Source organism: Glandiceps talaboti, chromosome 14, assembly GCF_964340395.1.
Source record: "Glandiceps talaboti chromosome 14, keGlaTala1.1, whole genome shotgun sequence".
NCBI classification, from domain to species: domain Eukaryota; kingdom Metazoa; phylum Hemichordata; class Enteropneusta; family Spengelidae; genus Glandiceps; species Glandiceps talaboti.
In genome coordinates, this window is record NC_135562.1 from 401,112 (window position 1) to 429,104 (window position 27,993).

Below are 27,993 nucleotides of genomic sequence, written 5' to 3' on the forward strand. Positions count from 1 at the left end.
TCTTTCCAGAGATAAATGGTATTGATGATTGAAAATATCAAGCAACTTCCAGCAATTGTTATGCTATACAAGGTCAATGTATTTATTTGCTAACTGTAACTTAAATAACAACATGCATTAAGTAATGAACAGTTAACATATTTATTTGCCGACTGTAATTTAAATAACTGCACTAAATAAAAAATGTAAGGTTAACATAATTATATATGCTGACTTGAAGTCTCATGAAACATCCAGTATATAGTATCAACACAATACAGGTTTATTTATAATTGATTTATGTGCACTGCATGAAAGTATTACTGAATATAGACATGTCATAAGTAATGATCATATAATTATATGACATAAAATATATTTGGTCATTTTTTTTCACATGGGTACTATAGCATGTAGTTGAATTGATGTATCGGCTACATTCAATGGATGTGCACATAACTGACATAGTATATTAATTAATCTTGGTATCTAGTAAGTCAATGTAATTACACCCTTAAAATATTGTGTCGGCAAAACCGACACAGTACATTAATTAACCCTGGTTTCTAGTAAGTCTATGTAATTATACCCTTAAAATATGGTGTGGGCAAAACCGACACAGTACATTAATTAACCCTGGTTTCTAGTAAGTCTATGTAATTACACCCTTAAAATAAGGTGTCGGCCTTAAAGGATTAATAATAATTGAAAATAAAATAAAAGCATAGAAAGACTAGTATATAAATGAAAACATTTATTGCAAAAATGTAGCATTCACCACTGTATGAGTTAGCTATTTCATCTAAGCCATCAGATGTAAAAAGTGGTACAAGAATGTTATTACTAAAAATAGCCCATATTGATTAAATTTAAAATTTAAATGAAAAATGATATCAAATGACAAGTAATTACTTTCTTTCTATCGGCCTATCTTCCGAGCACAGTACATAAAAGTTAATACCTATAATGTTTTGGTCATAAGGTATACGAGATATTGGTCTTTTTATACTTTCATCCCTCGAGCTGTTTTAGATTTTGATTAACAATTAGGCAGACCATACATCTACAAATAGTTTGTTTCTTTCTTAACACAGGATTAATATATCAATCATATATTGTACATGTATTTTATAGTACTTTATTAACTCATATATCAATCATGTTGTACATGTATTTTGTTGTACTTTATTCTTCACTGTCAAATTTTGCGCATGTATTATTTTAATTGATTATTACTTCTATTTCTTTATATTTGTATCTATGAAGCAGACATTGCAGGTTCTCCTTGTTAGAGTAATAAAGTTTAGTGAATTGTATTGTATTTGTATTTGATTGTCTTTGTATTGTATTGTATTGTAATGTAATGTGTGGTATTGTATTTGTATTGTAATTGTATTGTAATTGTATTTGGTCAAAGAATGAGATAACCTAAAAAATTCCGTCTTTATCAACTAATGTGTGTCTTTTTCCCATTTATCATTCAAAACCACATTCTGCATTTGCTAAACCTGGTTTAGTCCAATCTTCCTTGAGTGTCAGTATGATCATGGATCTATTTTTAAGAATGCTTGCTATTTTCACACGAACAACCATGTGTATAAACATGTATGCGATAGCATTACAATAACAGTATAGTTCTCTATGGAGATTTTCTTGCTCTAAACATTTGGCATCGTCGTGGGTGAACATTGGACAGGATGCCATTTTGGACGCCATGATTTTACTTTGAAGACACCTGAAATTTGTCAATCTTCACTGGAAGTCTGTTCATGAATTATTTACGCCGTTAATCTATTTAACGGAAACTTGGCAAGAGTTGATATAATATTTCTGCCAGCATCTTTCATGTCAAACAAATAGATCAATGAACCGTATACTATCATTCTCAATAATAGATCCATGGTATGATGTATTATATTATAACTAACAAGGACTCTATAAGAAATGGAAAAATACAACCTATGTTTTACCTTCTAATTACCAGGAAACTATAAAACAGAGTACAGAATATGAAAAGAAAATGACCCAATGCTTTCACCTTCTTACGACACTATAAAACAGAATACAGAATATGAGAAGAAAATGACCCAATGCTTTCACCTTCTTACCAAGACACTATAAAACAGAGTACAGAATATGAGAAGGAAATAGTCCACTGCTGCTGTACTAGCTGCCTGATAGGTACATTTAACTTCTATGTCTTTGATTACTGGACACTTCTGTTCATATGCTAGACTTGCATGTTCATCAGTATGAGCACAAGTACCATTGATTATACGGAAAGCTCCCGTTGCTGAAATCCTGAAAAATCAATATGGGAAGAAGATATGATATGGATTTTTTTGTGGATATCCCTTGTGAAGACATCCCGGAATATCATTAGGGAATAAAAACTCTTCATATAGAAATTGGTATTGATTTTCCTGTAGCTGAGATTCTGAAAAAATGGAGAAGATGGACACTAGTAACATGACATAATTATGACGGACACCAGGTATAACCTAGAGAAAATTTAATAACATCCTAAATTTGTATCACACGATATGACGGCACAGTCAACTTATACAGTTATAATTCATTAACCTGTAAAGACATAAAGCATCTATTTTGGAAAGTAACACTGTACAGTCGTAGATCAAAACCATTCTATTCAACAAATTACAGAAGCAAGTTAATGTAACTGCACTGAGATAAAATCAATGGATGTCAAACCACAGTGCATTACTGGTATGAGCAGACAAACTGAAATGACATCATTAGTTTTGTAGCAGCCTTGCAAATTGCAATGACATCACCAGTTTTGAAGTAACATTTCCATTTTCAATGTCATCGACAAGTTTTGTAGTAACATTCCAAAATTTGCAATGGCATCACCAGTTTTGTAGCAACATGCAGATTTGCAATGACATCATCAGTTCTGAAGTAACATTCCTATTGAAATGACATCCTCTGGGGCACACTCAATTTGCCCTATCATGATTGTCATTAATCTGACATCATTTCTTGAAACAAGGTTGCAAACAAAAATGCTCAATCGTGATCATGATTACTTACATGTAAACATTTCAAAAAGTTTCAAACATTTCCTATAAATTAAATGATCATCAAAATGATTACAATGATAACAAATTAACAAGCTCACTGAACACAATTTATTTACATAATGTTTTCCGTCATTCCTAACTTGCCATTAGCCATGCGTGCACATAACCTTTAAGATATTATGCTGTCCACCATCTTGTAATCACGATTATGATTGTGCAAATTGAACGCACCCCAGTTCTGAAGTAACATTCCTATTGAAATGACATAATCAGTTTTGTAGCAGCCTTGCAATCTGCAATGACATCACAAATTTTCTAGCAGCATTCCAATTTGTAAGCTAATATCATAAGTTTTGTAGTAACTTTCAATTTGTTATATGTAGCTTTATGGCCTCACTAGACAGAATCAGATCAAACAACCAACTATATTGGTATATATTAAAAATGGCATAATTAGTACTAACCTGTTTGTAATTCTGCAGTTGAAGTTAAAGAAATTACTTTGTGACGTATTTCTCCAGTTTTCAATGACCAGGAGGAAAAGATTGGTTTTAGGCAAGGCTATCAAATAGTAAAAGCCAGATTTACAAGCACCGGTGAAATTACCAGTTATCATCCCACTTGGTCCTGTAAAACAAACAAATCATCATATCATCTAGTGAGACAGGGAATCACTCTTCAACCATTTATACATTATAATGTTATAATATCAATGTGAGGGACAACAACCCTTTGATGAAAACAAAATGACATAATTGCATAATTCTGGAACAAGTATGTGGCACAACAACCTTTTGATGAAAACAAAATAATAAGAAATCAGTGTTTTTGCAAAAGTTGGGGACCCTGATATTAGCAAGGGTGAAAGGGGTAAAAGTAACATATAGTTTCCCATACAATCTGCCATAATTCTGTTTGGGAATCCAGGTAAAATTACTAGGGATCACCCTGGTAGATTTACCTGTTACAACCCTTATCATAAACAGTGGAAATCACATTAACCAGATTCTTGAAAGGGTCTTACACCTAGTGCTGAGCTGTTGGGCTTAATAACCAACCAATCAACTGATTTAAAATGTTCATTTATTTTAATATGTGTATTCTTACCTAGAGCTGAGTTATTAGCTTGATAGCCAACTACATCTTGGATGCAGCCAAAGTTATTTGAGAAAGATGGAATTGGTCCTTTATTTCTGAAATAGTCATCCAACTCTTCTGGTGTCTTGGCGATTCCTTCAAGTGTAACCTAGGAAACAATCAAATCATGGTATAAGTATCATTTGAAAAGAGATTGGATTACAAATACAATTTGATGGAATAATATGAAATTTACAAATGATACTGCTAAGATGATACCAGCGAGTACTTTGCACCGGTGTGCACCCACACTTTTGGTACTTACACTGCAGTGCTGTACTGAAAACATAATTGACATGTATAGTTAAGCATTCCTTGTACACAAAATTGCTTAAAAACAATTTTCTTATCAAGACATTTTAATGTTCTGGGTAGCATAGTAGAACCCTATGATCTGTGAGATTCCAGATCTCCAGGTATTTCAACAAGTATAGTTCAAGTTATGCATCACATTACAAGAAGTGCATGATGTTAAGATACTTCAATATTACTGTACCTTTGGTGCATAGGGTGAAACACTACAGGATCCCTGGAAATCAATCTGTTCTTTCCTCTCAAAGAAGCCATGTTCATAGATGAGATCGTGCATAACTTCACCTTCTTTCTTGCCAAGTGATACTCTTTTGTACTGTCTTTCATCCAAGTTACTTGCATAAATAAACATTGGGTCCGTCACTAAGTTGGCAAAGTTGTCAAAGAGGTAACACCTGAAATAAACATTGGGTTTGTCACTAGGTTGGCAAAGTTGTCAAAGAGGCAAACACCTGAAATAAACATTGGGTCTGTCACTAAGTTGGAAAAGTGTCATAGAGGTAACACCTGAAATAAATATGACACCAAATGTTAAAGAAACACAAGCTGAATTTATAAGCTTTTCATGTGAAAATACTTACAAAAAAACTCTGAGTAAACTCTGCTAGTATAATGTTTATGTCGATGCATATCTTCTATGACATTACAATTTGTGTTCTGTTGATTGCATAGGAGGGGGTTTGAGTTCAGTCAATTGCAAATGATGGATCAGTAAGTAGAATACTAGGAGTAACTTTTAATATTCAGAAATAATTACATCCAAAAATATATAAACACAGCTTGTATCCGTTTTATTGAGTGCCTCCCATGAAGGCAAATCCTTTATGTTCCTCCACACACACATGTAATTGTTAGAATACAAGTGACTGATTGTAAAACTATAACAGTAAACTATGTTAAACATTTTCACTTTATTATCATTTAATGCATATATGAAATTACATGAAATTTAATGCTTGCAGTTCTATGATATAGAATATATCGTGAAAGGCTTTCATGGAATAATCTTCATAGTCCAGCTAAATGCACGAAATGTGAGAGTGTCTGGTCTTCAAGGTACACTTAGTGCAATACTAGAAATGGCTTTAGCAGAATCCTATCCCTATTCTCTCGTCAACCAAGACAGAAAAAGCTCAATGCTAAAAACTTGTGAATTTTAAAATTTGTAAATTACTGTCTTACCTAGTTCAACAACCTTCTTCACCGTTAGGACACTTATAACTTTGTCTCTTACCTAGTTTGACAGCCTTCTTCACCATTAGGACACTTATAACTTTGTCCACAAGACTTTTTTCCATCGTTTGTCTGCATTTTTTCATAGACACTTGCATGGAAATCATTATATAAGATATCTAATGCCGTTACTGCCTCTACCTTCTCTGAAGCACATCTTGGTCTATCTGTTTCATAACCAATAGCTGCACTAATGTAGCATTTTCCTGTTATGAACAATAACAACTCAGAATCAATGAAAGCACCAGGATTGTAATAGAAATTAAAGTGGCCATATAGACGAGGATTGGGTATTTAAAACAATTTTTATGATGGCTTCCTACCTGAAATATCTATGTAAAACAAAATATGCCAAGTCCTTTTTGTAACTCAATAAATGGCAAAAGATTAATAAATGTGTCAAATATTTGTAAAAGTACATATGATAACAAATATTTTACATATTTTTAAAACGTTTTGATTTGTGGAGACTTTGTCAATGTCTAATAGCTGAACTCTACCATTCTGACATATGATGACGAACAGTTAACAGTATTTCATTGCTCTGCTAATCAGAATCTACTAACCAAGTAAAATAAAAATATATACGTAACACAATAAACATTTAGCTATCATGGGTACTCAGCACTTGTTTGCACCTCAGAAAATCACGTCAAATATGCACACCTCTGTGCTACATGGGCCAATCTCAACCACACTGGCACAAATGTCAGAAATAGTAGTCCACATGGACAGACATACTTTACCATGTCTACTATATTGTCATATATAAATAACAAATTTTCTTTGTGCATGTAGAATGGTACAAATTATACTTGGCACCCAACACTTGAACCTAATTTCATAGACAAGGTTAGTAGATCAAAAGGTGATATATGACCTTGCCAGACTATGTCAAGGTCGAAGGGTCAAAAGACTCACTTAATTATTTACTAACCTGATACACAATCCTCATCAGCTTCACAAACACATCCTCCTGGTTTCCTACCACTGACTGAATCACAATGCTCTTTAGTTTGTTCTGGCATTCCTTCAAATATAGCCTGTGAAATACTGATGATTTTACCAACACCTGCTGCATCCATGTAAGCTGTTGATATGGCCGTCTTGTCTGGATTGGTCATCGTACGATGAAACCAGGGTCGCCTACAACAAAGCAATGGAGAATATATTGTTCATGTTTCCAAGTTCGCAATATGTGTGATAAAGCTCCATAGTAACCAAAGAGTCGCATTCATTTCCAATTTTAATTATCGTTCTAAACTATATTTTACTGCCCTACAAGTAAGCACTTATATTGATATTATTTCCTGTGAGCATATCTTAGATGAGCAGAAGAAAATCCTCCGTTCTTAGTACACTCCTTAGAAAACCAATTTGATTGGCTATATTGCACCATACTACGTGAACTGCTACACAAATATGTTTACCCACAGGCAATTTACTACTGTGCAGGGTGCATGATTACAATGAAGTCATCTTATCTAACAAAACAGTTCCATTTGCAGCTAGTGCAGCTTTAACATTGACCTCTTGACCTTACATGAAAATTAAGAATCTGAAGCAGCTTAAGGGGCCTTATGGGAATGTATGAAAAACATCCAAGTATATAAAGTAAAGTGGGGTCAGAATTTACTAGATCAAATAAGGTTGACATCCAAATACTTAGCTTAGCAATATCTATAACCTACTTATCAATTCCCCGGAAACCAAACATGATGAAAAAATAATGGAGATGTACAATCCCTGGATATAAATAACCCGACATTATTCAGTGGTCATCTAGGGAATATTATTTTGATGAAGTGTTGTCATGGTGATACCTGAAGATTTAATTGATAAGAGTTGCAAAGTCCTATGTGTACCTTAGATTATTACTTTATGTGTTAGAGTATGTATACCTTAGAATATTACTTTATGTGTTAGATTATGTGTACCTTAGATTATTACTTTATGTGTTAGCTTACATCTGAGAGTAAATGTGAGACACATGACACAATTACAGAAATTCTAAACTCCAAGGGGGTTCTGTCTGAGAGTAAATGTGAGACACATGACACAATTACAGAAATTCTAAACTCCAAGGGGGTTCTGTCTGAGAGTAAATGTGAGACACATGACACAATTATAGAAATTCTAAACTCCAAGGGGGTTCTGTCTGAGAGTAAATGTGAGACACATGACACAATTACAGAAATTCTAAACTCCAAGGGGGTTCTGTCTGAGAGTAAATGTGAGACACAGGACACAATTACAGAAATTCTAAACTCCAAGGGGGTTCTGTCTGAGAGTAAATGTGAGACACATGACACAATTACAGAAATTCTAAACTCCAAGGGGGTTCTGTCTGAGAGTAAATGTGAGACACATGACACAATTACAGAAATTCTTAACTCCAAGGGGGTTCTGTCTGAGAGTAAATGTGAGACACAGGACACAATTACAGAAATTCTTAACTCCAAGGGGGTTCTGTCTGAGAGTAAATGTGAGACACAGGACACAATTACAGAAATTCTAAACTCCAAGGGGGTTCTGTCTGAGAGTAAATGTGAGACACATGACACAATTACAGAAATTCTAAACTCCAAGGGGGTTCTGTCTGAGAGTAAATGTGAGACATATGACACAATTATAGAAATTCTAAACTCCAAGGGGGTTCTGTCTGAGAGTAAATGTGAGACACATGACACAATTACAGAAATTCTAAACTCCAAGGGGGTTCTGTCTGAGAGTAAATGTGAGACACATGACACAATTATAGAAATTCTAAACTCCAAGGGGGTTCTGTCTGAGAGTAAATGTGAGACACATGACACAATTATAGAAATTCTAAACTCCAAGGGGGTTCTGTCTGAGAGTAAATGTGAGACACATGACACAATTACAGAAATTCTAAACTCCAAGGGGGTTCTGTCTGAGAGTAAATGTGAGACACATGACACAATTACAGAAATTCTAAACTCCAAGCCATACCTGTCCTAGATCATTTATTCAGTTAAAATGAGACCTTGTTCTAGTTTGTGTATTAATAGTAACAATTTTTATATTGCCATCTTAGTGACCTTTTATTGACATGACCTATAGTAAGTGATCATATTACATGACACAGTTCTAGTATGATGTACTTGAAGGAGTCCATTGGGATTAGGAATAGCAATGGTCTAATTAACACTGTCTGTCAACTGTTCATATCTAAATGGTCTAATTAACAGGGTTTGTCAACTGTTCATATCTAATTGGGCTAATTAAGTGTTTGTCAACTGTTCATATCTAATTGGTCTAATTAACAGTGTCTGTCAACTGTTCATATCTAATTGGTCTAATTAACAGTGTCTGTCAACTGTTCATCTCTAAATGGTCTAATTAACAGTGTCTGTCAACTGTTCATATCTAAATGATCTAATTAACAGTGTCTGTCAACTGGTCTAATTAACAGTGTCTGTCAACTGTTCATATCTAAATGATCTAATTAACAGTGTCTGTCAACTGGTCTAATTAACAGTGTCTGTCAACTGTTCATATCTAAATGGTCTAATTAACAGTGTCTGTCAACTGTTCATATCTAAATGATCTAATTAACAGTGTCTGTCAACTGGTCTAATTAACAGTGTCTGTCAACTGTTCATATCTAAATGGTCAAATTAAGAGTGTCTGTCAACTGGTCTAATTAACAGGGTTTGTCAACTGTTCATATCTAAATGGTCAACCGTACACAGTTTTTAGTTTACAGGTTAACCAACTATAGGATGTGGCTGTTGTGTCAGGACCCCAAACACAGCTAAAACTTCATTGCAAGTGTAGTATTTTAGATTAAAAGCCACTTATCCATTTTGTTATAGTATTAAGATTGTCACACCTGACATTAGGGTTGGATTGTGTATAGAGAAGCGACTGGTGACACATTCATTCAGTAGTTCTACACTTATTCAGTGGGATTGTATGGCCTATGTATGACCGATGACCAGAGTAAGTATGAAAAATATCACTTCTCCAACCAATGTACATTATTTTCACATGGCACGTACAATTGAGTCATTCTACACTTACTTAGTGGGATCATATGTCCTACGTGACCGATGACCTGGGTAAGTACGAAACGTACCACTCCTACAACCGATATACGTCCATTTCACGTCCTCCAGTAAATCAAATTTACGATTCTTCCAAACTTCTTCAATCTGTGATGTGATGAGGACATCGGCACTAAATACAGAACAAAGAAAGTGTTATCAAAGCGACCATATGGATGGGGATTGGATATTTATTTCAGATTTTTAATTCATAAACATATTTTATCATGGCTTCCTACTTGAAAAATCAATGTGAAATAACATTGACCAAGTCTGTGTTTGTAACTCAATACATTGCAAAATGCTAAAAGATGTGTAACAAGTGACCTAACAGTCAAAATAGTGCCTTTGTTTATTTACTTTTTATTACATAAATGGAGCAGAAGATGGACAAGGTGAACCTCAAAATGTTACATTAGTTGAGCATTTTCTAGAAATATTTGAACTATGCTACAATTAAGAATAACCATAGTAATTTGTCAATTTTTATTTACTAATGTAATTTGAGACATAACATCATTACAGAGAAGTTCTCAAATTAAATCAGCTGTCTGTTTTTAACTACTCATTAAGAATTCAAATCTAATTTACATGTATAACAAATATAGACAGTCTTCTTTTCATATTTTGAATTTTTATGACAAATATGGCTGCCAATTAGTCATTATAACAATATAACTGTATCTGACATTTGTGCCAGGTTTGGCTGAAATGGACCGATGCACAAACTAGTTTCATATGTGCACAAAAGGTGAAACCCTAAAAGTAAAACTACTTTCTTTCACACATACATAAAAGGTGACAACTGAAACGATATATTCTTACCGGATATTTTTCTCAAAGATACTTCCTTCTGTACAGTCTTTAGCTGGTTCCCTACCATTCATAAATATATGAGCTGTCACTGTTTTATTGGTCAAATCTTCATCAAATAAGTAAGAGTTGGGATCACAGTAACATTTGGGTGCCAACATAAATGACGAGTGTTTGTAGGATACACGCAGTCCTGGATATTTTTTTTCATTTTCCTTAACGTCTAGTTTTTCATATTCACCTAGGAAACAAAAAAGTCAAAAGTGAATATGACATATTCTTGAAAAATTAAAGATTGTATATTTTATCCCCTAGGAGTGCTGTTTTATGAATCAGAAAGACAAAAAATTGTAGAGTTTGGCCACTAGGAGTGTTATACAGATGAATAATGTATTCCAGTTATCAGAAAAACAAAAGATTTGAGAGTTTGGCCACTAGGAGTGCTATACAGATGAATAATGTATTCCAGTTATCAGAAAAACAAAAGATTTTAGAGTTTGGCCACTAGGAGTGCTATACAGATGAATAATGTATTCCAGTTATCATAAAAACAAAAGATTTTAGAGTTTGGCCACTTGGAGCACTGTTTGGAAGCAGCTACTGGAACAGAAGTGATGGCTTAGATAATAGGGGTTACAATAAAGTATAATTGTAATGAGACTGTCCTCTGGAGTGCTCCAGGCACTAATAATTACATGTATTACCCCTGGCATGGCTCAATAGCAAAACAATAGCCCTCTATACTGAACTCCCTGTGAAGCATCTGTAAGTAAATAGGATTAAAGCATTCACACTCTGGAACCTCTATCCTACCAGGTATCCAATTATATGACTGGGTTGACAGGGGCAGAAAATAGTGTTTCAAACTTTGCCAAAGGACTTTAGCCATTCAGAAACAATTGGCAACAATAAGGTACATAGATATGTGAACTTCTTACCTGGTAACTTTTCCCTTCCTAATGGTCTTTTGTATTCAATTATTAGATTAAAGTAACTTGTAGGTAACACGTTTCTCAATGTCTCATCGGGTTCATGGGTTCTTCTAAAAGTCTGTATTAAAAGAATTCAAATATGTACATGGATAACACTGTACAAAATGGTTGATACTAAATCAATGGTTGAGATAAATGAATGATTATCTGTGATCTAGATATTTCTACATATGAGTTTCATTTTCTACTCAAATGTAATTTTTTTAAAAACAATATAGAAATAAGTACATTCCACGTTACTTTTACTCTCTTCCATCCTATACAAAGTTATTGGAAATCATGAGTTCTGAAGACAGTGATACAATCTCAAAACTCACTGTTTTTCTTTACCATACACTACTATATTTGAGTTCTGAAGACAGTGTTACAATCCAAACACTCACTGTTTTTCTTTATCATGCACTACTATATTTGAGTTCTGAAGACAGTGTTACAATCCAAACACTCACTGTTTTTCTTTACCATACACTACTATATTTGAGTTCTGAAGAGAGTGATACAATCCAAACACTCACTGTTTTTCTTTACCATACACTACTATATCAGATTATGTTTGAATTCTTTTTACTTTGTATTTTGGGCCAATGGCCATCAAATACTATAAAGTGATATATATAATATAGATAAACAAATTCAAATAAATATCAACATTATAGCAGCTTACCATGTCAGAATCTGCTAAATTAAAAGCAAAGGCATAGATAGAATCATTCAATGCTGTATAGTAATAGGTAGCTGGTTGTTGAAGTAATTTAACACCATCTGCAAAGTCACCCTAAAAGGTATAAATTGTCAAAAGATGGGTACATGTATAACTCCATACTTGGTTTAAGTACAGCTCTCTACATCACTTACCTAACAAGATTTGATCAGACTGGTGAGGGCTTTTACTTGGATATATATTAGGAAGGTGAAATCTGTATATATGCCATGACAATAATGACCTCATACTAGCAGATTTGATCAGACTTGTGAGGGGTTTTACTTGCGTATATACAGAAAGATGAAATCTGGAAATATGTCATGAAAATAGTGACTTCAGAGCAGATTTGATCAGACTCGTGAGGGGTTTACCTTGACCATGAAGGTGAAATCTTTATATATGCCATAATAATACCGGTAAAGACAGAGTGGGAGCAAAGTAACTTTCAAATTGATCCAATACAAACATACACTATACAAGTTATTATACCTAACATAGGTGATGCGATATTGTTCAGGGTGTATGACACAACAAGTAAGTTATTGTACCTAACACAGGTGATGCAATACTGTTCAGGGTGTATGATATTACATGTAAGTTATTTTACCTAACACAGATGATTCAATACTGTTCAGGGTGTATGATATTTGGAGTAAGTTATTGTAGCGAACAAAACATTTTCCAATAAAAAGCATTCCAATTGCAGCTACTGAGCTTTCATATAAATATATACCTTTGGTAAACCTCTGTATGCATTCTCTATGCGTAGATATCCACTTTCACCTTTTTTCATTGCTTCTGCCACAGTTGTAAATTCCTCTGGTTTGCCATCTCTTTGCTCCAGTTCTGATATTGGGATGAAAATTGGATCATCTACCAGCTGTAATGAAGAACAAATGACGATATGCTGATACAGAGATTTACATACTAGTAACTATTATCCATCAAGAGATGTTTGCTGGGGCTTTACAATAATTAATATAAAAAATGGCTCCCTCAATGGTGTATAATGAAATTGCTTTTGTTTTTATTCAGTAACATAATTAATACATATGACCTGTTTCATTGGCAAAGCATGTCTTGCACATGACACCATCAAGAACCCTCATTAGTGAAAACAGTCAATACTTTTGTTTTTATTGATTTCTAACACACAAGATGTGAGCCCATGCAAAAATTATACAGATTGGCATAACTGTTATGTATACTTCCCTTCATCATTGTTAACCCTTTGTTTTCATAATCACTGGCCAAGCCGTATAAAAGATCCATGGAGTTTGCAGCCTTAGCAGAGATCACTTTATACCAACATGGTATAAACTTTTTCTACCGAAGCTAGCCATCTATATATCCTCTGTCCACTCCCTCTTCCCCTACACGCAGACAATTCTGGTTTTGCTAATAAAGGAATTTTTGGAGATGTCGTGTTGGTGTACTTACATTACTGCTTGGTTTGAGGAGTGGGTGGAAGATAGTCTCTCCCTCATTGTTGATAAGAAATGCATATACACTCCCCCACTGTTCATTTACAATCAGATTTTCTATTTCCTCCAATGTGGCATCAATGCCAGCAACACCAATAACTCTGTCAATAATGGATAGAAAGGGAGAGCATATAGACACATCAAATGGCAGCACCAATCACACTGCCATCTTTACATTGTATTTGAATATCATCCAAATACTCATTACCATATCTCATGGCAACAACAATCATGTTACAGTATTCACATCATCATTTTGACCAATCAGAGAATACTTCAAAATTTAATACATTACAAGCTTGCTTTGGAGATGATATTACACAAGAACTGAAATTGTCTTTGCTTTAACCCATGCACATGATGATTCTAAACACATGGATAAACAATTCAACTCTAGACTAAATATAAGAGAGAGAGAGAGAGAGAGAGAGAGAGAGAGAGAGAGAGAGAGAGAGAGAGAGAGAGAGAGAGAGAGAGAGAGAGAGAGAGAGAGAGAGAGAGAGAGAGAGAGAGAGAGAGAGACAGAGAGAGACAGAGACAGAGACAGAGACAGAGAGACAGAGAGACAGAGACAGAGACAGAGACAGAGGGAGAGGGAGAGAGAGACAGAGACAGAGGGAGAGGGAGAGGGAGAGGGAGAGACAGAGAGAGAGACAGAGACAGAGACAGAGACAGAGGGAGAGGGAGAGGGAGAGGGAGAGAGAGAGAGAGAGACAGAGACAGAGACAGAGGGAGAGGGAGAGGGAGAGAGAGAGAGAGAGAGAGACAGAGACAGAGGGAGAGGGAGAGGGAGAGGGAGGGAGAGGGAGAGAGAGAGAGAGAGAGAGAGAGAGAGACAGAGACAGAGACAGAGACAGAGAGAGAGAGAGAGAGAGAGAGAGAGAGAGAGAGAGAGAGAGAGAGAGAGAGAGAGAGAGAGAGAGAGAGAGAGAGAGAGAGAGAGAGAGAGAGAGAGAGAGAGAGAGAGAGAGAGAGAGAGAGAGAGAGAGAGAGAGAGAGAGAGAGAGAGAGAGAGAGAGCAGGATCCTTACTCAATAGCATTGCAGAGTGATAAAATATCGCTATTACTTAACAATGAAGTAGAAAAAAGGCATCTGTTGAAAAAGTACAGACAGACTTGATGATTTTAATGGTTTAAATTGCTTACTTTCCAACTGATAACCAACATATTAAACTTGTCTGCTGTTACATCCTCACTGTGTGGCACCTATATAATTGTTTCTTTTACATTTCAAGTTTTCTGTGTACATGTAAAAAACATTGTCACATGAAACACCAAGGCGTCTTCATTTCTTGTGTACTTACTTCTTGGTAATGTTGCTAACAGCAGGATTGCAATAGTTACCATCAGACCAAGGCCCCCATGCATCTAAATAAGGTGACGTCCACAAACCACTGGTTCCCTCAGTATTCGAGGACAAAAAATCAAAATAATAGTTCATTTGAGAAATTAAATTGTTTCACTCAGTAATTTTTCATGCTACCTCTGTTGTCACATGCTAATTTGCCTGGAAACTGCTCTCCGGCATCTATTGTCAGATAGCTGAATATGCGAGCCTGAAAGACAGAAAGTTTGTAAAGAGTTTTGAATAATAATATCTTTTGTAAAAGTGTTGGTTTTACAATCATGTTAAAGGGTCAAATTTCGTATTCAGTGTTTTTGTTAAGGGCAGTAGGACGGTAGCTAGTAAAATCGACCTGAGTTCCCCTGTCAATCTACCAGGGTTCCCTACCAGTGTTTTTGTTAAGGGCAGTAAGTAGCTAGTAAAATCTACTTGAGTTCCCCAGTCTTTTTAACAGGGTTCCCTACCAGTGTTTTGTTAAGGACAGTAAGTAGATAACTCTGACATTACTGTGTTCTAACACTGTTAGTGTAAACCAGGCTAGCGATACCAGGACATCACTATGTTCTAACCTTTGGTGTAAGCTCTGAATTCAGCTCTGTAACTTTATCCCAAACTGTATTCCATGCATATTTACAGATTGGACCTGGTACATAGCCACTTCTTGTATAATAACCTGTAGAAAATAAAATCATTAAGACATTCAAACTGATTGATTGTTATAGGCTTTTGTGAAGTTTATAAATATCACACAAGATAACATTATGTACTACTAGTTGTCAGCCATTTTGTAAAATGGTGGCCATATTGGATTTTCACGTGACTAATGTCATAAGTACTTCACAATGTCAATTTTCATGTTTTATCACAAATTCAATGTTTATGTCATTTAATATTCATTCCACTAGTACCATCATAGTAAATACTTTCAAAGTAAAATATATTATTTTTTACCTGGTCCACATCTGACAGGTTCACCATCTGTATCTTTACCGTCAGTTACCAAGATAATAAACGATTGACAACCTGTTCTGGTTTTACTGGACAATAATCCAAATGCTTTCACAAATCCGTTGCTGAAACACAAACAATTTTATAAGTAAGTTGAACAATGATGAAAAAATGATGGCATTTCACACTTGCAAATTATGTTACAATCAAAACTGTTTTATTTAAAGGTATTAAGTACTTAGGAGTCATGAATGTGTTCACTTTTTTGCAGTATGTACATGTATCACACAAGACAATGTGTGTTCTGGTAAAAACATCAACTGTGCATAATGTTATTATGTAATAGTGATATAAATTCCTGGAATAACTTTCCAGAACCCAAAGTTTTCGAAAATGGTTTATTTCCTGGCGTGCTACTCCTCTTAAAACTTTCCCTTACCTTAGTTCACTTGTTCCTCCACATTTCAAATTTTCTGTTTTTTCTTTCAAATCTTTTCTGTGTGCAGTGGATGCAGGAACTAGTCTATTTTTTTGGCAACTCAATACTTCAGTGTCATAAACATGCCATCTGTAAAATATACACATGTATAGTCAGGGTGTATCTAAAAGAGACTAATCAATGAGAAACAAACATGTTTCAAGTAAATCACTTGACCTTCAGTGTCTAACTGGATCTGATAGAATGATCCAAATTTACTTGAGGTGTTGAGTAAACTGAAGGTGTGAAAACTGTCCAATATATGTACATTTAGGTGTGTCAGTAAAATTCATATGTATCTCATTTGATACATTGCAAAATATAGACAAACCAATTAAAGAGATAAATTATTTAGTGTAATTTATATCAATTCAGATTATAATAGGATAGAAAAGAAAGCAATTTAGATTTATAATGCAATCAAAACAAAAAGAGATTATAATTGCTCTCTGTATGTATCTAAACTCATGTCAAAATATTTTATCAACAAAATTGTAGTGTTCTTAATTAATATCTTTATTACACTTACATAGAATTGTCAATTTTCTATACAGTTGTCATAAAGTTATATCTAATCTAATCAAATCTAACATAATCTGTTTAAGCTCTGTGATATAATCTCACTAGGGTAATACAATTCATTGAGTTTGTGCTTGCTCTCCCTCCCTCCCTCCCTCCCTCCCTCCACCCCACTCCCCACACTTGATGGATAGAACCTGTTATATACAGGGAAAGTAAATACAATTGAATTCAGTTTGGATTAAAAACACTTGACACAGGATATTGGAAGTACAGTGACTTGTATTACATAACATAATTTGATAAGAACAGCTGTATGGCCTCTTTACATAACAGTTCACAGTCATAAACAAATTTCAAGTTCCCCTGGTATTTCGTGTACACATAAAGTGGCCCAATCTGATTATGTTATGTCTTCGAAGGCGACGATCACTCCAAACAAAACAAACGTCACAACACGATGAATAGAGGTAAATAAGGACATCTAGCCACTTTCACCACATCGGATTTTAATCAGATTGAAAGTGGCCATAAAACTGCAGTTGTTATCAAATCATGACATGGAATACAAGTCCCTGCCGTTCCAACATGCTGTGTCCAGTGTTATTAATCCAATTCATTTGTTAACTTTGTTTCTTTGTAACAGGTTCCGTTCATTAATGCTTTGATGTCAGCAGTTGTAACACTGTTGAAGGATATGGTTGGCCTATGCCTTTCACCATGCATATTGAAAAGCGCCCTCAGTGTCAGTTTTTTTTTTTATCTTTTAATACTTTTTTATTATTTGTAATTTAAATATACAAGTCAAGTTTAAGAAGGTACAACAACAGATCTCTCACTAATGAATATGAAATTCTTACAAAACTTCTTTAAACTTAATCTACCTTCTGTCCTTTGTAGAAAAAGTTTTACAAAAGAGAGTTTGTGAGACTTGAAAACTTACTTTCCAACTTCATCCCAGTGACTAGCTCTTGCACAGATAACATTCACATAGTCTTGTTTGGTCAGGGTGTTCAGTATAGTCTTAACAACTGCTTTACCAATGTCAAATTTCTTTCCACTCATCGACAAACTGGGAAAAACCACATGAAATACAGTCACCCTCAATATTACTACAAAATGATGCAAGTCATAACTAAGTAATGCCATGGCTAGAGATAGATTTGATTAGGTACCAAGCCATAAATGCTTATAACTAAGTAATGTCACGGCTAGAGATATACAAAGACCATTTATTTACCTGCAGTCTAGGATAATAACAACATCTTTAGGACCACTAGTAGCTGCAATATACCATGGACGAACTCTAGGATCGTAGTCATTGTAAAACCCAGCAAAGTTGGTATCCCATTCTCTGCCTGGATACATTCTTAATATTCCATCTTTAGATCCAAAATACTGCCACCTAGAGGTGTACAGAGGAAATCATTATTGTTGAAGATCCAAAATACTGCAAACTAATTAATTAAACAAGATTATCATGGCTTCCTACTCGAAAAATCAATGGGAAACAATATTGACAAAGTCTGTGTCTGTAACTCAATACACTGCAAACAGCTAAAAAAAGTTGTGAAAAGTTTGTCGTAGTATGTAGAAAACAAACATTTTATACATTCATCAATTTTTTGTCATTTATTGGGTTACAAAGACTTAGCATATACATGTTATTTCACATTGGTTTTTTGAAGTAGGAAGCCATGATAAAATTGTTTCATAAATTAAAAATCCCAAATAAATAGCCAATCCATAGATGATCACATTAACTTACCTAAGAAGTGAATCTTCATTTCTGTTTTGTACAAAGACTTCATCTAGACCCGCTGTATATAATACTGTATTGATAGTGACATTACTGTCTCTGGGTACTTCATCTGATATTTTCACAACACTTGCCTTTGAGTTCACATTTTGTTTAAAATAGCTGAAATGACAAAGATTATTCAACTTATCACTTCTATTGTCAGTCAAGATTCTTTTTGATTTTTCTCTCATTTCAGTATAAAACCCTTAGTCTAGTTCCTATACAGTATCGTTACCATTTACACCTCCACTCACATAGTCTAGTACCTATACAGTATCGTTACCATTTACACCTCCACTCACATAGTCTAGTACCTATACAGTATCGTTACAATTTACACCTCCACTCACAGTATAGTCAAAGTCGTTCTCCAGAAGTCCTGAGATGCATGAGATTGCAATTCAAAATTCATCCACAGCCACCCACACAGTCATTAATATCATGTCTTTGTTAATCAATCACAAAATTCTAACCAATAACACAGCCCCCGATAAAGTTAGTGTTTATTGGGACAGTTATGTTATGTCCAAATATGGTATAATTGTCAGCTCAGGGTGCTACTTATATGTATCGTTTAGCTAGAAACCATGTTGGTATCCAGACTAGTAAACCCTTTAAAGCCTTAGGAATGACATTTCTACTCACAGAGTCAAAACAATTCTTGGAAGTGAATCTCAAATTTTTGCTGATCTCTTGCTATTATTGTTAGGGGTGTACTACCGATACAATGGGTTAGTATCACTCCTATACACCATTGATGATACTGACAAGACAATGCTAAAAAATTTGGGATTTGCTTCCAAGAATTGTTTTGACTCTGCGAGTAGAAGTGTCTTTACAAAGTATGAATCCAGAGTCCATGAATTGATACCCTACAGTTGTAGTACATATCAGAGTGACTACATAACAGTTGTAGTACATATCAGAGTGACTACGTAACAGTTGTAGTACATATCAGAGTGACTACATAACAGTTGTAGTACATATCAGAGTGACTACGTAACAGTTGTAGTACACATCAGAGTGACTACATAACAGTTGTAGTACATATCAGAGTGACTATGTAACAGTTGTAGTACACATCAGAGTGACTACATAACAGTTGTAGTACATATCAGAGTGACTATGTAACAGTTGTAGTACATATCAGAGTGACTACATAACAGTTGTAGTACATATCAGAGTGACTACATAACAGTTGTAGTACATATCAGAGTGACTACGTAACAGTTGTAGTACACATCAGAGTGACTACATAACAGTTGTAGTACATATCAGAGTGACTATGTAACAGTTGTAGTACACATCAGAGTGACTACATAACAGTTGTAGTACATATCAGAGTGACTATGTAACAGTTGTAGTACATATCAGAGTGACTACATAACAGTTGTAGTACACATCAGAGTGACTACATAACAGTTGTAGTACATATCAGAGTGACTATGTAACAGTTGTAGTACATATCAGAGTGACTATGTAACAGTTGTAGTACATATCAGAGTGACTACATAACAGTTGTAGTACATATCAGAGTGACTACATAACAGTTGTAGTACATATCAGAGTGACTATGTAACAGTTGTAGTACATATAAGAGTGACTATGTAACAGTTGTAGTACATACCAGAGTGACTATGTAACAGTTGTAGTACATATAAGAGTGACTATGTAACAGTTGTAGTACATATCAGAGTGACTATGTAACAGTTGTAGTACATATCAGAATGACTACGTAACAGTTGTAGTACATATCAGAATGCCTACATAAGTTGTAGTACATATCAGAGTGACTACATAACAGTTGTTGTACATATCAAAGCGACTACATAACAGTTGTAATAAATACCAGAGTGATTATGTAACAGTTGTCATGGAAACCTGTTTGATTTATAATTAACTTACGGACTAAAAGTCAACGGCGTAGGCAGTCTGTTTGGAATGTCAGAATCTCTATATATATCTGGTGGTAAATCTTGAAGTCTTGTGTAGTTCAGTGTTTGATTTTTTTTATAGTTTTCATCATGAAACTTAACAACTGCATCAGCAATACGCTGAAAGAAAAGAAAAAATGATAAGTGTTGCGGCAACAGCAAATACACATTTTCAGGTGTCTCTTCGAGTTCAAAACTTTTTCACAACTTTCTAGGAGGGTATGAATAAAATCCTTACCCTAGCGGCTTGTTCTTTCATTAAAAAGTAATTTTTGAGACTATCTTTCACTCTTTGTACAGTCCCGGTGCCTTCCTTGGTTTCCATGGTATAATTGGCTTGGTCATAGAATCTCTGCATATGTGAGGTCTTCAATCCATCACTGGCAAGCTAGATAATAAGAAATATTAGTTTTTATATGCTGTTATCCCACATCTGTGCTCAAAACACTTTACAATGATTAACCTGTTTACAAGGTATATTCCATTCAATCTCTCATATCTTCTCTTGTAATTAGAATAACAAACAGCTGATAATATGAATTTGTTACAAATGAGGAAAGAAAAGTGATAATTTTATATACCATCCAATAGGCATTGCCCACAAACACTGAAGAGAAAAGATGTCTTATTATTGGTATTTTGACAATTTTCAGTGAATATATTGTGGTCGTCTAATCGACATACGATACTCCAGTTACAACTAGTACTGTTAACAGTTTTAATACGGGGACAGATTCAAAACCAAGTTTTCACTCAGATTTAAACTTGCCACTACACTACCTACAGATAATATTGACCACTAATTAACAGATACAATGCCACTACACTACCTACAGATAATATTTTTTAATATTAAGCTATTTTTTTATTTTGTTTATTTCATATTTACTGTCAATTTACTGAGAAGACAACAAATTGTATCACCTGGCTTTATAATAGTTATTCATCAGTTCTATTGATTGTTGGTATTTAGTTTACTTTCCTTTCAGCTACAAGGGCTTTCAAATTCTGCTTATTAATTATATTTTCATTACTTTACCTGTAATATGTAGTTTTCTATTTCTGTGGCCCAGTTCTGTACATGACCAGAGATTTCTTCTTCTTCTTCATCAGTTACAATATTATACTGAGAATGTGCATAATCAACCAATGATACAACACATAGCAGCAAGATGGCTATCCTTAATTTGCATATATGCAAATCACATTTGAATGTTAGAAATTCCATTGCTACTTTTTAGCTTTGGATAATATTATCAGAACAGTGTAAATAATTTGATCAACAATTTAGTTCTTTCAATGTCAAAATAAATGATAAATTCTTTCGTGTTAGGTAGGATTTTTCGTGCGAAGACTTCATTCACATTATAATTGTATATTCAACTTAGCTTCTTTATTGGCCCCTGTGAGTCAGAATGTGTGAATTCACCACGATAATCTATTTCAGAGTGTTTTACGACTGAGTACAATACAAGCACAATACACTTCACAGTTCATAATATTATCATTGGAATAGGCTGTTTCCTAATACTATCAATTGTTCACTTAATAGAGTCATTTGTTGTAAATGGCTTCTTGTAACCGCCTACTCTAATTCTGCAGTATGTGTTGTTAACGATGTCTTTTGTTCAAGACATTAATTTTGTAATGTTTGTTGCTAGCATGCCTTGTAGTCACAAATTCCAATGCTGCATTGTGTCGTTAATAACTTCCTTTCACAGACTACAATTTTTGAACGTCTGTGGTTAGTGATGTGTTGTAGCCACAAATTCGAACTGAAATACTGACTATGTGAACTGTTGTCCTAGTGTAAACCCAACATTAAATTTTGAAATTTTACTTAACAATTTAAGACTGTCAGTTCTTCTCCTGAGTGTGAGTTTTTAATAACAAATAATGCTGTTTTCAGATAATTTCTGCTTAATCTCTCCAGTGCATTGCATCCATTGACACCTCATCAATTTTGTACTGTATTCGTACATACATAGACTGGCCTGGATTGCGTGACTTCAGTGACAGTGGCAACTCAAATAAGAAAGTATAGGTAATACTGGTGCATGAATAGTCTGTAAAACAAGATGTTATGTTGCTTTATGATGTGATTACGTTGTTGTCATGGTAATAATAGTTTACAGCTTATGTTGATGTGTGACACATCGAGTGACCACCTTGTACCACAAGTGATTACTTTATTGTTTGGCGAGTCCAGATCACAGCAGATTATACTGAGGCATGCAAAATTTGTCAAATGAGAGGCTACAAATTATGCACGATGGAACACAAGAAATTGCTTTGACTGTGTGATGAGTCCAAATCATGTCAGGTTCTGTTGCAGTGTGATGAGTCTGTGAAATGTTATGTATACATTGCTCTTTGATAAATTTGAATGTAATTTGTTCAACTCTGTCAGTTTGGCTCCACACTATCTTGATGGCTCTGATTACAATTTCACTCACACTTCAAAGACCACAGTATATCAGATTAGCTATCCATCCTACATGTCTGTTCCATTTGATCAAATTGCCTGATCTAACTTATCCTTTCATTCCATATGTCTCATGTATTCCTGGGTTTCCTGTGTATTCCGTAAGTCTCCACTATATTCCTGGGTTTCTTTGATGTACCTGGATAACAAAACACAAAATGAAATAAAATCATCAAATTACAGTACCACTCATAGTAGAAGATTGTACCTAAGGGACTATAAATTCTCAAAAGTCACAAAGCACAAGCTGACTCTTACAAAAAAATCCTATAGGATCCTAGAGGATTTTTAAAGTATTCCTATAACTTATATAAGAAAAATCTTATAAAATGTTGGCCCTTTCTTTTAGGATTCCTATAGGAAGTCTTTTAGGAATACTTATGGATTCCTATAGGATGTTTTTTAGGAATACTAAAGGATTCCTATAGGATGTTTTTTAGGAATACTAAAGGATTCCCATAGGATGTTTTTTAGGAATACTTAAGGATTCCCATAGGATGTTTTTTAGGAATACTTATGGATTCCTATAGGACGTCTTTTACTATAGGATTACCACACACCATGTCAGTCACAGCTCTTTTAGTTGTGAGCAGTTACCACACATCATGTCAGCTCTTTTAGTTGTGAGCAGTTACCACACATCATGTCAGCTCTTTTAGTTGTGAGCAGTTACCACACACCATGTCAGTCACATCTCTTTTAGTGGTTGTGAGTAGTTACCACACATCATGTCAGTCACATCTCTTTTAGTGGTTGTTAGTAGTTACCACACACCATGTCAGTCACAGCTCTTTTAGAAGTGAGCAGTTACCACACATCATGTCAGCTCATTTAGTTGTGAGCAGTTACCACACATCATGTCAGCTCTTTTAGTTGTGAGCAGTTACCACACATCATGTCAGCTCTTTTAGTAGTGAGCAGTTACCACACATCATGTCAGTCACAGCTCTTTTAGTTGTGAGCAGTTACCACACATCATGTCAGCTCTTTTAGTTGTGAGCAGTTACCACACATCATGTCAGTCACAGCTCTTTTAGTTGTGAGCAGTTACCACACATCATGTCAGTCACAGCTCTTTTAGTTGTGAGCAGTTACCACACATCATGTCAGCTCTTTTAGTTGTGACAGTTACCACACATCATGTCAGCTCTTTTTGTTGTGAGCAGTTACCACACATCATGTCAGCTCTTTTAGTTGTGACAGTTACCACACATCATGTCAGCTCTTTTAGTTGTGAGCAGTTACCACACATCATGTCAGCTCTTTTAGTTTTGCCTGGCCATGAGAAAACCTCTAGTACGTTGAAATGAATATGGTGCTAGGCTACATATACTAGTAATGTGAGACTGTCTTCAACAACTAAAAGAGATTTCAAGGCTTAAAGTGTGAATTACAATAAATAATACATTATTATCTCTTTTTGTGATGTAGAATAATATCCATGGTGAAACCAGTGACAGTGTACCATGTAGAAATACTTGTACTAGGGTTATGAGGTGTTATGAGAAACCTAATACTAACTACATGATATATGATATACATTTGTATACATCTACCATGTGACATCCACTGGCTAGTAAAAGTAGACAATTCACATGGTGGTGCTCAATTTATTGACATGATGTAGAGTCATTACTCCTACATTTGATCACAATGTAATGATGACAGTGACAGCAGAGTTTAATGACATGTTAACAATTCACATAGTTAGTTCCCACTTTGACTCTCAACCTTATTCACCATGACAGATTAAGATAGTAATCTGGTGTAAATATCAACCTTATTTACCATGACAGATTAAGATAGTAATCTGGTGTAAATCTCAATCTTATTTACCATGACAGATTAAGATAGTAACCGGGTGTAAATTCAGTAAACAGTAAAAGAGGCTACAATTTAGGTAAACTTTGCCATCAAATTCAGTGAAGAGGCTACAATTTAGGTAAACTTTGCCATCAAATTCAGTAAAAGAGGCTACAATTTAGGTAAACTTTGCCATCAAATTCTGTGAAAGAGGCTACAATTTAGGTAAACTCTGCCATCAAATTCAGTAAAAGAGGCTACAATTTAAGTAAACTTTGCCATCAAATTCAGTAAAAGAGGCTACAATTTAAGTAAACTTTGCCATCAAATTCAGTAAAAGAGGCTACAATTTAAGTAAACTTTGCCCTTCAAATTCAGTAAAAGAGGCTACAATTTAAGTAAACTTTGACATCAAATTCAGTAAAAGAGGCTACAATTTAAGTAAACTTTGCCCTTCAAATTCAGTAAAAGAGGCTACAATTTAGGTAAATTTTGCCTTTAAATTCAGTAAAAGAGGCTACAATTTAAGTAAACTTTGCCGTCAAATTCAGTAAAAGAGGCTACAATTTAAGTAAACTTTGCCATCAAATTCTGTAAAAGAGGCTACAATTTAAGTAAACTTTGCCATCAAATTCTGTAAAAGAGGCTACAATTTAGGTAAACTTTGCCATCAAATTCTGTAAAAGAGGCTACAATTTAGGTAAACTTTGCCACCAAATTCAGTAAAAGAGGCTACAATTTAGGTAAACTTTGCCATTAAATTCAGTAAAAGAGGCTACAATTTAGGTACATGTACACTTTGCCATCAAATTCAGTGAAAGAGGCTACCATTTAGGTAAATGTTGATAGCTGAGAGTAATTGACAGGTATATGATAATCTCCTTGAAAGACAAAATCATTTTCAATTGACTCTTTACTTAAAAATCATTATGCCATTTGATTATTAATCAAACTCATAAAATAATCCAGAAAGGAAATTGCACCAAACAGATTAACAGTGAATTGCAACAAACAGATGAAATGTGAAATGCACTACTGTATACATAATTTTTTAACAGCCTTTCTATTGGAAATACACATAACAATTTGATTTTCAATGAGTATATGTTAAAAGGATATGATATATTGTAAAAGGTTTTGCCATTAAAATTTCACTACATTAATATTTCAGAGTACATTTAAGTGCATCACATTTTTACATTTTTATGAGGGCATCTATTACTAGCAATAATTACTCTCTGTGAAGTTCATTTGACATTCTTTTTATGTATACATGAACACAGCTGTTCTCATAATACAGTTGGGTTAATTTCTTTCAAATTTTGCACAAAATATAGAGAACCAAGTTGTGTTGCATACACAATAGAGTTTATATGTTTGATTTTTTTCCAGCAAAATTTATTTACATGTCGAACCTTGAATAAACTATTCTAGATAGTATAATGTTAATGTTGATGCAGGCCTTCTAAGACATAACAATTGTCTTCTGGAATTGTTGGCACTGTACATGTATACTGGTATTAATGGACGTTTTCTCATCATTTTAGTACACATATATACTAAATTGTGTCATTAAATTGTTTGTACAGTATGCCTAGCCTGAAAGCAGTTCTATTAATGGCATGTGGTGGTTAAATGACACAAGCTTCAAGTTGATAAGCTTTTTTAATACTTACATAAAACCATGATTAAACTATTCTAACATAATATTAATGTAGATGAATGCCTCCTATGGCATTAAAATTATCTTCAGACATTCTTTAAACAGTCAATTGCATCGTAGAGATTCCCTCACATTTTGAAAACTTTATTAGTTGTAACTAATTACACAATTGGATCATTTATAAGTTATATCTTAATACTACATTCAAGTGTATGTGATGGTATGTTTCAGTAAGTTGAATACCACATCTGATTCAAAGATTATGTCCTAAGATGTATATCAACTCACCTTGTGCCCCTTTAAGTTTGTTTTCATTACCATTAAACTAGTATTTGGAGGTGTAATGTCACAATGTGTTTCTATTTGTATTTTATCATTTGCCAGTTGATTTTTGTATGATGGTTGATTTGATGTATGAGGGCCTCAGTGAATTGAAGCGAACCCTTCAATGTATGATTATTTATTTGATGTATGAGGGCCTCAATGATATGAAGCCAACCTTTCAATGCTTTGCGTTGTTTGTAATACTTATTGAGTTTTTATCCTGAAGAAAGATATTTTATAATAATAACTAGTACATTTGTATATGCAGCAAGGACTGTCCCTCCACATACAAGTGTAAACTCACTTACATGTATACCATACACATGCATAGACGGATAGACAGAACCCTATGTAATAGCCCCATCAGTACATACACACTGTACATGTATGTGCAAATGTTTCTTTTTGAAATTTTTAAGTTACAAAAAATACTAAAGTGGCAACCAACTAACTAATTAAGATAGACACAAACTAAAATGACTTGATGAGCTTTTGTTGTTTGGAGATAATCACCCAATAATCAAGATATTGTACATGTAAATACTAAGTCTCCAAAATGTATGCTGGCAAGATGATGAAAGTCATCAGTCAATAGCTCATATCGATGTGATACAATAATAGTTTTAGGCCTGCGTCTAACCGAGTAAGCCAAAACTTTGATTGTCACTGTCATGAACAGAGGCGATTATAAGTAATGCAAATACCCCTCAGCTCAGTTTGAAATTAAAGCACATTTTACCACAAGGAAATGTAGTGACTAGTATATTTTTAACATGTGCAGAATATATTTATAACTTAAATGCACTTAAGAGATGTACCATAATAAATTATCATGGAATTCATCACTCAGGAAAGGGTCAGTAGAATCTGACATAAGCTACCGGTACATACATACATTTACTGCATTTTAAAGAAATTCTTTTCA

The 27,993-nt window shown here is 34.3% G+C and overlaps 1 pseudogene across 1 annotated transcript; it reads right to left on the reverse strand.

The window, feature by feature from the left end:
• Window positions 1–1,455: 1,455 nt before the first annotated feature.
• LOC144445772 (voltage-dependent calcium channel subunit alpha-2/delta-2-like) lies at window positions 1,456–22,021 on the reverse strand (annotated as a pseudogene). Its single transcript, XR_013481928.1, has 23 exons — window positions 21,833–22,021; window positions 21,032–21,181; window positions 20,765–20,913; window positions 18,827–18,979; window positions 18,299–18,463; window positions 18,002–18,130; window positions 16,501–16,629; window positions 16,065–16,186; window positions 15,683–15,786; window positions 15,073–15,324; window positions 13,724–13,868; window positions 13,017–13,163; window positions 12,245–12,355; window positions 11,527–11,638; window positions 10,601–10,829; window positions 9,753–9,908; window positions 6,643–6,851; window positions 5,707–5,911; window positions 4,657–4,867; window positions 4,131–4,269; window positions 3,488–3,650; window positions 2,080–2,280; window positions 1,456–1,714 (listed from the first exon to the last, which is right to left on the reverse strand). The product of XR_013481928.1 is annotated as a voltage-dependent calcium channel subunit alpha-2/delta-2-like (transcript).
• Between the last annotated feature and the right edge of the window lie 5,972 nt (window positions 22,022–27,993).